At 31.9% G+C, this 9278-nt stretch overlaps 1 long non-coding RNA gene across 1 annotated transcript; it reads left to right on the forward strand.

Moving 5' to 3' along the window:
• The first annotated feature begins 7398 nt into the window (after positions 1–7398).
• Positions 7399–8995, forward strand: LOC120352096. The gene is made up of 2 exons (XR_005571702.1): positions 7399–7698; positions 8887–8995. It is a non-coding gene; the product is annotated as an uncharacterized LOC120352096 (long non-coding RNA).
• The last annotated feature ends 283 nt before the right edge of the window (positions 8996–9278 follow it).

A 9278-nucleotide genomic window follows, 5' to 3' on the forward strand; every position in this document is an offset into this window, starting at 1 on the left:
AGGTGAGTATTAATTCTATTCGAATATATTATTTGTTTCAAATTATGGGATGGTGGCTTTCAAACTCTTAATGAATGTAAGGAAAAATATTGACAACCATCATTGTAGAGAGGACATTCACAGCTACAATACAAGGAATAGGATCAGAATAGACGTGCCCTATACAAGATTAAGTAAAATATTGACAAGTCCTGGACACTTATCGCTGAAACTTTTCAATATCCTCCCTATCACTGTTAGGGAACTACCACTTGCTTCATTCAAGAAAAGATTGGAGAATCTCCTTTTAAAGAATCCCATTTATTCCTTTTCTGAGTTCATTCATCTGCCCGTGCTAGATTATTTTTAGACTTAAGAATTGATATGTCATTTCTCTTGTATTAGGTCTGCTTTTATTAATTCTCATAGTGCTTTATATCCCCTAATTCATATTTTCATAATGTTTGTTATTTTTTCTTGTGATAGTTTTATTGATGTTTATTGACTTCTTGTTATATTTATTGACGTTTCCTATTGCATTGTATATTGCCTTAATGGAATAAAAGTATTCTTATTCTTTGAAATTTTTCAAGAGTCATACGTTCTCAGTAATCCATAGGCCTATGGTATGCAATCTATCAATATTGAAGGTATAGATTTCTGTCATTACATTATGAACACAATTTTCAACTAAACATCATAATTGACCTAGCGAAGTGATGTCTAAGATTCAAGTCGACGGTTTGGCATTTCTCTTAGTGCCGTTTGCACAATCACAGTTTAAACTAAATTTAATTTTTAACTGGATTAAATCCGTATTAAGTATCGTTTGTTATAATGTGTTTCATTATAACAGGCTTTGACTGTGTAAACGGCCCTTGATGTTTAAATGCTTATATGTTGCGCATTTACGGCGAAACGCAGTAATAGATTTTCATGAAATTTGACAGGTATGTTCCTTTTTGAATTTCGCGTCGATGTATCTATAGATAGAAGGTTTTTTAGAAATTTTGCATTTCAAGGATAATATAAAAGGAAAAAGGAGCCTCCTTCATACGCCAGTATTAGAGTAAAAATCAGACTACAGAATTATTAATCATAAATCAGCTGTCGAGTGGATTATAAAATGCATGCCATGATGCATGCAATTCAATATCTCAATGTAACTAGGTAAAAATCAGCAGCTGTGTAGACTATTAATTGCATGCCTCATTGGATGCAATTTTTATGCACTATTAAATGAACTATTGATTGCGTGCAATAACGCATGCAATTAATAACTAAAATAACAAAGTATTGTCTCTCGAACTTTCTCTGCTTTGAACTCGGGCTGTCCTGTTGCCAGTATGTCTTGAAGGAAATTAGCTTTTGATGTTAGAATTTTTGATACACTAACCCCAACAGCCATTAGCCGTTTTCACACCGATATCTCGCCTACACGACATACAGACAGGATTTACTCTGATGGACAGTATAAGAGGAGGCTGCGGTTTATAACTGCACGAGGTCTACTGTTCACAGAACTACTAGTTATTATGAAAATTGCAACTAGTTATCATAAAAATAAAGGTGAGGAAAATGGCCAGTTTAAACTTGTCGATCAACCTGGATTAGCCCTTTCTCACTCAACATGCAACATATTAAATTGAAGAAAAATTATGTGGTTGAGTATGTGTTTACACAGCTCACACTCTATAGAATATATTATTTGTTGAGAGTGCACGCATAGTGAAATTGGTACTTTGCATCGATGTATGTTTTAAACTTGGTTTGTTTATAAAATCTGAAATTGGCTCCGACAAGCTCAACACGTTCCAACTCTTCAGCGGTTTATCTATCTGGTGTGGTGCACTCACACAACTTTCCTTGCCGTTATGAAAATTGATCACCTGACGCTAGTGCTCCCGCGCATCTCAAGTCTACTTATAAACAAAGATCTGAGGCAGCTGGTGACAGGACAATAACGTTGGAGACATACGAGGTCTGCTATCTCTTCATAGTGAATCATTTAATAGAATCAACAGTTGCCAACAGTTTGCAATTGAAATAATAACATTTTCTCGAATTTCGTGTTTATTTTCAATTTTAGGTGAAAATGTTACTGAACATTAATTGTAGAGATTTTTATGCTTAATCTTTTCCACTCAAAATTTTTTGTTCAAATTTCATCTGAAGCCTGTTAATTGGGAATCTAAAATCGAACTTTGCATAGATGGAGCGGAGATCCTGAAATTTTTACAGATATGAGACTTGTAGCAGTTGATAGAGCTTATCAATGACTATTTCAGGTATAAATTTGATCAAAATCGTTGGAGCCGTTTTTGAGAAAATCTCGAAAAACCCTGTTTTTGACAACATTTTCGCCATTTTAGCCGCCATCTTGAATTGCATTGGATCGAAATTGTTCGTGTCGGATACTTATAGTGTAAGGACCTTAAGTTCCAAATTTCAAGACATTCGGTTAATTGAGAGATGAGATATCGTGTACACAGACGCACATACACTCATACACACACACACACACACACACACACACCACACACACACACACACACACACACACACACACACACACACACACACACACACACACACACACACACACACACACACACACACATACAGACCAATACCCAAAAACCACTTTTTTGCACTCAGGGGACCTTGAAACGTATAGAAATTTACAAATTGGGGTACCTTAATTTTTTTGGAAAGCAATACTTTCCTTACCTATGGTAATAGGGCAAGGAAAGTAAAAAGAAGGACATATATAAATTCTGCCCACAAATAATTATGTGACTGGAGAGTATGCTTGTTCATTACAAATTGTTATTTATCAATACCGGTCGTATTTGAGTATCAAGATATTGTATAATATATATGCACACGGTCTTCGAATTTATAAGGAATATCATAATTTTAATATAAAGGCGTCAAGGTAGGCCAATTTTGTAATGTGTGTGTATTCTATCAGAGAAAACTCCTATAATCGCTATTATTAATTCTGTGATTCTATATAGTTCGAGGCTCACGCTATACCGGCAGTATTTGTGCCAGTCTGATCTATAGTGAGGTCCACGTTACAATGGAAGTATTTGTTTGACATTAGTGTTCCTATCCTTGTCTATCATCTTCCTATAATGAGGTCCACGTTATAATGGCAGTATTCAATATTTGTGTTGCTATCCTTGTCTATCATTCGACAAAGCAGGTAGCGACATAGTTTTCTAACTCCGCAACGTTGCCAGATTGTTTTTTGATAATGTAGAGATATGATCAATTAACAAAATATGTAATCACAATAGTAGAAATTCATCATTTGAGCAATGACAAGTATCCGTTGTTGGTTATCCATCTTGTTTTCACTATTATTATTACTATTAAATTTTGTAAAACTTTCAATAAAAAAAAACACATTCTTTGATGTGGCGACGTCCGTTTCGTGCTGGTATTGCACATTCTCAAGCCAAACAGAAACTGAAGTGTTTAATAAGGTTATGAGGGTGAAATTTGGTGAGAGTGGGGGTGGAGGGGAGTTTTGGCGGTTAATGGAGGAGGATTTAAATGAGTTTCTCTAACAGGGTGTGAGAGGAAAAGTTGATTTGGTCATTTAGAATATTGTTTGGCTGTTGTTTGGTGTGTTTGTATATTTCAAACTGTTCTAGTACATTTAATTTTCTGTTTTTGTGGAAATAGTGGAGTATCTCGAGGTTGTTGTCTATGTCAGGGTGTGTGTGGTCAGTGGTGATAATGTGTTCTGCAAACGTGGAATGGGAGGACGGATGGGTGATGGCTCTTGTGTGTTCTTTGAATCTTATATTTGAATTTCTAGCTGTTTTACCTATGTAAAATTTGCTGCAATCTTCACAATTTAGCTTATAAATTCCTGGACTATTGTATTGATTTTGAGAGATGTTGTGTGGGGACAAGAGTTTTTTCAGTGAGTTTTTTGTTCTCTATATGCAACCTTGTATTTTATTTTCCCATTAATTTGGGTGTGAAATTCAGGTGTGAAAGCGTCAATTTTTAAAAAAAAGACTGAACAGTCAATATTACCTCCAATATACTGGTAACAGCTATCTTCCATAGAAGGCAGTGGCAAGGCAGAGAATCGGCAAAGCTGTTCATCTACTATCTTTTACTCCACTGCCATTATAACGTGCACTATAAAACAAAACTTTTATCTACGATATAAGTTACCTATACCTTTGACTATAGAAAGAAGTAGACTATAGTCAAAGAAGTTCTTTCTATAGTCAAAGCCTATACTTATAAAGTATGTACATAAGTTCAATTCTGTGTTATGTTTCTTTCCCATGGCATGGTATGCACATAGCATGTTCTAATAAATAGCTAGGCAAAACAATTTCTGGACTGCTGCAGTTTGCACCTGGCGGGTGAAGCGAGTTCGCAATGAACTTGCCTCACTTTGGATCTGGTTCCGCGCTGCTATCAGGTGTGTATCACTCCATCACCTGTTTACTATTACCGCTATATCTCAACAGCTTCTATATTATGAAGAATTTATATAGATTAACTGTAGCTATCGCCGGCTTCAACTTTTAATTGATCGAGTTCGAGTAGGTATTTGAATTATTCAAAAGATCTGGAGATAAGTCAACGCAAGATCAAGTGTGAAGAATCTGTAATAATTCTTAAGAAAAAACCCAGGAGGAATCTTGAATACACAGCAATATTGAGAAAACAATAATTATTATTCGAATTTGCAATGATCATTCAAGAATTCTAATAGAGCCACCTCTACTTATAATAGAAATGAAAATTTGAAGTACCTACCTATCATGTTGAAAAACAATATTGATGCTATAAACTACTACTAGCACTAAAATTCCAATCTAATCAGTTTATTGGTTCAGTCATGCATGGAGATTCCTCATTGATTCTTGCCTCATTATTAAAATCCACTTCATCAATTTCCCTGTTGATAGTTAATTATTATTTATACGTTAATTATATGCAAGCGTGTGGCTGAATAGTTGCACATAATTATGCTATTGGATCTTCTTTTCTCCATAATATATGCAGATAGCAAAAATAGCTCTACTCTTTATCGTCTTCTGCAACCTCTGCTTATCTGTACGGAAATATTTTCCTCTTGAAGCCTGTTCAAATATTCTCTTTAATTCGTCTTTATAATCATCTGAAGATCTTAATGTGAATCCGGTATCACATAGATAATAGACCTATTCGTTAAAATTTATATGAATTCAGGGCTATTTTCTTGTATTTATATAAAATAGAATTATGGTACAGTACCCTTCGAAAACAATAAAATAATAAAACAAGAATACAAATTGTAATGTAACTACAATTAATAGTTGTAATTGTATTGTTACGTTATAATTTGTATTCTTGTTTATTATTTTGTTGATTTTAAAGGGTACTATAAATCTTTTTTATGAATATACCTATTCGTATAATTATGTTGATCGCTCTTGGAAAAAAAACGATATATGCAAACAATGTAAAACCTTTCAAATTTATTTAGTTTTCTACAGTTATGTTCTATTACATGAGGCCTTCACGTTTAAAACAGGTCTATTGATGTAGTGTGGTTCCATTATAAAAAGATCAATTCAATTCAATCCAATTCAATTTATTTTTTCCTTCTGAATACAATTCAAAGCAGTTACATAGAATCTTGAGCAATAAAGTTTATACAATTCAAGAAACGATATAATATACTAACTAAAAACAAACAACAAAATATAGAACTATACTAAACAATAAAACTCTTGAGCTATCACAATTTTATTCTTGTAAAAAATTCTTGTATCAGATAGGAAAGAGCTTACATAGGCAACAAAGGCCTGTGCGTAAGCTCGAGTTATCATAACAATATGCATTATATCTATAATTATAAAGAGAGATCTCAATTTTTGTCAGAGATCTAAACTACATTAAAATAATTTTCAATGATGAATCTATAATCCCCATGCATTAAGAAGGTATAAAAAAAGAGGAAAACCAAATTATAAATAACTTATAATTTATAAATAAAATAGATGCCAAGAGCAATATGTAGAGAAATCTATTATAAACTCTTATTGTGAATGGATGTTATAGCCTAATATATCTACGGTACCGTGTGAATTGAAACTATTAAATTACTGGATAATTATTGAATTACTGAATTGAATTATTGAATTATATATAATTATTGAATTACTGAGATACAAATAATATTCCAGTTTCATGGAATACAAAACTTATTTGCCTGATTAATATTAAGTTTTTTTTCTTTAAAATGTGAATATTTATTATTTTAGTGATAATAATGTGAAATATATTCCTATGTTTGGTTTTAAAACATCTAAATTTAAAAATTTACATTGTGAAAGTTTTGTGAAGTGAACAACTACAAGACTTAACCTATTTTGGACTATTTGTAACCTTATGTAAATTTGGGATAGGAATAGCACAAGGCTACCTTATTTTTTCTCTCCCTATAATTTTTATGATGTACTTTTTGTATGAATTAATAAAGAATTTAAATAATAATAAATAAAGTGATTGGGAAGCAATGATATGGAATGTTAAAGTGGGAGGAATAAGCTTAACACAAATAATTCAAAAATAGGCCTGTATAGGATTGTTTTTCGAAAATAAATTGATTATATATTATAATAAAAATATTGTTCCACGAGCAGCTCAAAAAAAATCAATGATTATGAGCAATTATTTCTCAATTTAGAAGAGATTGGGAATGAATAATATTCTAGGCCTACTTCTGAACGGAATTCTATTTATATAGGCTAGTAGCCTAATCCTATTATATTAAGCGAGCAGTTTCTGTATATCTGGTTATTTTTATATCTGGTTATATTATTATTATGTTCAACGGATCTCGAAAACGGCTCTAACGATTTTCACGAAATTTGGAACATAGTAGGTTCATGATATGAAAATTCGATTGCACTAGGTCTCATCCTTGAGAAAACTCGATGAACGACATTTAAAAGGATAATTCATCCTTGGCTGAAACAGCTGTGGTTAGTAAAAAAGTGAGTGGGTGATTCTGTGGAAAATCAAAATATCGCATCCCTGAAATTCATAAGCTGACGTAGGCTATAGCCAGCTGTAAAGTATAAACACGATAATTTTAGAGAATTGTGTTCTGTTTATCAATAAAAATAACGAGCGAAGCTCGGTGCCTCGATATTTGGATTTATCAGAATATTTTCAGCTAAAAAACGATCATTTACGCTTTACACTCATACGTCTAAATAAAATTTGCTGCAGTTTGAGTATGTTCAAAAGTTATTTTTATCATCTCTGGTTCTCTAATTTTAAACTGTAGTATAGAATATTATTTAAATAATACTAGGCTAAATCATTATTTGTGCACACAACAATAATCTGATTCAGTATCAGTACCGGTATCACCCCAGGTAGCACACCTACGTGTTTCCAACGTTGAAATTTGGTTGTTGAGGTCGAATAACCGTTAGCGGTTGAATTTTTCAACGTTTTAAATACAACATTGTTTTCAACGGTTGATCTCTCGTTAAAAACTCGTTGAAAACGAGCTTCCAATTCCACCACTCACAGCGCTACAGTATGTAGTCCTTACAAAAACGGATCTAGCAACTTTCGTCAACGACCGATCGACGCCATTTCATGTTAGAAATTATTTTCATCACGTTGATGAAAGCTGTGAACTCTTTTAGAAGTGTCTACCCATTCCACTTTGACTTGGTAAGTTTCTTTAATTTATTATTTTTATTTAAAAAATGAGATTGTTTGGTGATTTATTGTCTAAACTTGAAAACAAATATTGTGTGTTATTTAGCCTACACTTGTTTACATTCGAGGTTAGGGTTAGGTATATTTGTTAACTGGGCTCTAATTAATATATTAAAAATTAATATAATACAATAAGCTTGGTTTTAAGTATTGTACATGTAGCCTACTACTTAACTTCCAAATAAATTACAATTACTTTGATTTCTACACAAATATTTTCATTATGCTATCTATGTATTGTTTTTGTCACAGGACTGCTTGTGTTGAGAAATTGAATGAAACTTAATAATATAATGAAAAATATAAATTTTTAAAACATAACCCAATTTAACCTGCAAACAATGGAAGTCTGTTGCTATGGCACTAATAAATTGTCTATGTAGGCTAACATCAAAGTGATTGCTTTTAACAAGTTCAGTACCAATAATTAACTCGGTGATCCAAAAAATTAAAAACGGGTGCCCGGAGTTCACCTCATAAATATTAACATTTTCCAAATATCGTCATTCCATGGTGACGAAATTTAGCTTAAACTTGTTCATTTTAAAATTTAATTTCCAATTAATTTATGAATGTCTACAACTCATATGTCAAGGATATTTTTGATTAATTTCATTGTGATTTTAACTTTTGGTCTAGGTTTACAAAATTTAGTAGGCCAATAAAAAATGGTTAAAATATCGGCATACAACTGTTTTTTTTCATAAAACTAAGTATGTACCTACAGTAACTATTACATTTTACTCATAAATCTAAAAAGTAACTTTTTTACCGTTTTTATATAGAGCCTTATTTAGTTCTATAGGCCTAATGAAAGAGGAGTATTTCAAGTTAAAATTCGTCTATGCTACAAAATTTGGAAACCCAATATTCATACTTTATTCTTAGTCAATTTGAATGTTTGAACGAATATCTAAAAAACAGTCATCACCTCGCCTTGTGATTCAAAATATCAATGTGTATAACAAAATATTAGATGTGCACTTGAAAAAAATTTTTGTACTTGTCCCTTTATCCCTTTTGTCTCTTTTAACCATGCAACACCTGTATCAAATAATAACTCCTATGTGGTGGCAAAATTTCATCTGCCTTCATATTTATAGAATTTCTCATTAAAATTTATATTACCTTATGTTTCAGATTCTATCAAACAATCTTGTGGGTCGACTGTGGGCATTAAGACCCAAATTGAAGACGCTATTAAGGATTGGCTAAAATATGGGACAGTATATGAGTATTTTCAGTGGAGAAAAAAAAACAATCTAATTTTGTCGGTAATTAAAAATATCAAGGTATAAAATAAAATATTTAAACACATTAATATTTATGTTTATATTTATATTTATTTTACACAAATATTAATAAAATATTAAAGTATTATGAAATGGAAGTGGAAAGTTATTTTGAAAGTTCCTTTCTATTGAAACACTGTAATAAAATATTGTTTGGCTATTACATAAATCACAAACAATCATCATACCTGAAAACTAAAATGTAGGGGGGTTTATACGATGCCAATTGACAAGACAATA

This window comes from Nilaparvata lugens, chromosome 6 (assembly GCF_014356525.2).
Source record: "Nilaparvata lugens isolate BPH chromosome 6, ASM1435652v1, whole genome shotgun sequence".
NCBI lineage: Eukaryota > Metazoa > Arthropoda > Insecta > Hemiptera > Delphacidae > Nilaparvata > Nilaparvata lugens.